Below are 2500 nucleotides of genomic sequence, written 5' to 3'. Positions count from 1 at the left end.
AAGCGCGAGTCATAAGCTCGCGTTGATTACGTCCCTGCCCTTTGTACACACCGCCCGTCGCTACTACCGATTGAATGATTTAGTGAGGTCTTCGGACTGGTACGCGGCAATGTCTCGGCATTGCCGATGTTGCCGGGAAGATGACCAAACTTGATCATTTAGAGGAAGTAAAAGTCGTAACAAGGTTTCCGTAGGTGAACCTGCGGAAGGATCATTAACGTTTCGTACTGCCGAAGCAGCGACCTCGTGAGCGCGCGGGGCTGTCTCGCCGCGAGAGCGGCGTGTCACGCCCACGTGTCGCGAACAAAATTTCAAAAAAGTTTTGAACGACGTAACGGTCGGGCCCGGTTGCCGCGGCGCGCAACACAATCGTCGTGACAACGAACGCGGTGCTGACGCCGGATCCGATGGGTCCGGCGTTCGCCGCGGTCGCGACGAGCGCAGTCGCCGGCTAAAACCGCCCGACGACCGACTCGCGCCGAGGCGTCGACCCGTCGCTCCGCGTCCAGCGCGGGAGCAGCGGCGGGTCGTTCGCGCCTCCGGCCGACTCGGTGCCGAGAGGGGACCGCTCCGCGGTCCGCCTCGACTCGTTCGACCCGGTCAGGTCGTACGAGGGAGACGTGCGAAGCTGGTCTCAGCGCTTCTTCGCGGGCAGCCTGTCTGCGCCCGGGGTGTCCTCGGTGCAACGCCGTTACACCCCGGACGCAGGCCGCGAACGCGGTAGGCTTCGGAGAGAATTTTCGCCCGTACGAGGAAGCTCGCGTCAGCGTCGAGGGCAGCGATGCCCGGGACTCGCTGACGCGGCCCACTGCCGTCCGCCGTCAATCGTTTGCATTGCGAGCCGATCGGGTCCGGCGCCGGTCAATTCCGGCAGACGACCCGTGAACCTCGAGGCGACGTCGGCTCTTGAACTATCGCACGAAAGAATTTGACGCGCGGCGCGCGTTCCTTCCCGCGCGCAAACCGCGCAAGGGCTGACGCACGCGGCGCCGCGCTCACGACCACAGAAAGCCGGTAACAACCGTAATTTTAGCATTTTTTAATGCAAAATTCACATATATGATTACCCTGAACGGTGGATCACTTGGCTCGTGGGTCGATGAAGAACGCAGCTAATTGCGCGTCAACTTGTGAACTGCAGGACACATGAACATCGACATTTCGAACGCACATTGCGGTCCACGGATACAATTCCCGGACCACGCCTGGCTGAGGGTCGTTTAACAACGACAGACTGCTCCGTAGGCAACGGTGCTGCGAAAACCCCCGACCCGGGGGAACACAGCGCACCGTGCCTTCGCGAGCGAATGACTGGGCGTTCGCGGCCTCAAACAAAGGTCGCGTCGCCTCAAACGAACACGTATGTCACGGTCACGACGCGTCGCCGCAGATCGCGGGGTCGAGCTGTCGCTGCCGTTCGTCACGTTCCGGTGCTAGCGATAGTCGAGAGAACGAACGAATTCGGCACGGCGACACACAGACCGCGCGCGGTCGGTTCGCCGCTCATGTGATGAAGTTCCGTCCACGCTTCGCCGCGGGGGGCTCTCGGGTCTCCCGTACGGCGGGCGTGTTTACGGTCGTTTCCGTGGCTCGAACGTACGAAAGAATACGTTGTGTCCTCGTCCGTGTCGACGGTGCTGTTCTTGAACGAACGGCCGTCGCCGACGACGGACTCGCAATCTTACGACGACCTCAGAGCAGGCGAGACTACCCGCTGAATTTAAGCATATTACTAAGCGGAGGAAAAGAAACTAACTAGGATTTCCTTAGTAGCGGCGAGCGAACAGGAAACAGCCCAGCACTGAATCCCGCGGTTCTGCCGCCGGGAAATGTAGTGTTTGGGAGGATCCACTTATCCCGGGGCGTCGGCCCGCGTCCAAGTCCATCTTGAATGGGGCCACTTACCCGCAGAGGGTGCCAGGCCCGTAGCGACCGGGACGCGCCACGGGAGGATCTCTCCTCAGAGTCGGGTTGCTTGAGAGTGCAGCTCTAAGCGGGTGGTAAACTCCATCTAAGGCTAAATATGACCACGAGGACCGATAGCGAACAAGTACCGTGAGGGAAAGTTGAAAAGAACTTTGAAGAGAGAGTTCAAGAGTACGTGAAACCGTTCAGGGGTAAACCTGAGAAACCCGAAAGATCGAACGGGGAGATTCATCGTCAGCGGACGCAGGCTTCGCCGCGGCTCGTGATGTCGGGACCTCGCGTCCACGGCACTCGGTCGCGGTGCAATGTCCGGCGGCGCCGGCGTGCACTTCTCCCCTAGTAGGACGTCGCGACCCGTTGGGTGTCGGTCTAAGGCCCGGTCGGCTGCCTGTCTCGGCGTTCTCCGTCGGGGCAGACCCCCGGTTGCCCGTCCGGCTGCCCGGCGGTACCCGCACGGTATAGAGCCGCATTGAACTGCGTCGGGCCCGCCGCAAGCGCGGTCAGCGATTCCCGGTGGTCGGACCTAGCGCCGTCCCCGGCCTGGCCAGCTGTTGGCTGGCGGTGTCCTCTGGCT

General features: G+C 61.6%; 2 non-coding genes across 2 annotated transcripts in view; both read left to right on the top strand.

Annotated features, from left to right (window-relative positions):
- The first annotated feature begins 1064 nt into the window (after positions 1-1064).
- On the top strand, positions 1065-1219 carry LOC124296559. The gene has a single exon (XR_006906376.1). It is a non-coding gene; the product is annotated as a 5.8S ribosomal RNA (ribosomal RNA).
- Positions 1220-1687: 468 nt separating this feature from the next.
- LOC124296557 overlaps positions 1688-2500 on the top strand; it is a 3986-nt gene continuing 3173 nt past the window's right edge. The window contains exon 1 of the ribosomal RNA XR_006906374.1: positions 1688-2500. This exon is cut by the window's right edge and continues 3173 nt beyond it. This is a non-coding gene — a ribosomal RNA (large subunit ribosomal RNA).

Source organism: Neodiprion lecontei, unplaced genomic scaffold (assembly GCF_021901455.1).
Source record: "Neodiprion lecontei isolate iyNeoLeco1 unplaced genomic scaffold, iyNeoLeco1.1 ptg000167l, whole genome shotgun sequence".
In the NCBI taxonomy this organism is placed as follows: domain Eukaryota; kingdom Metazoa; phylum Arthropoda; class Insecta; order Hymenoptera; family Diprionidae; genus Neodiprion; species Neodiprion lecontei.
Note: the sequence above shows the minus strand (reverse complement) of the source record. Positions and strands in the feature narration are given on the sequence as shown.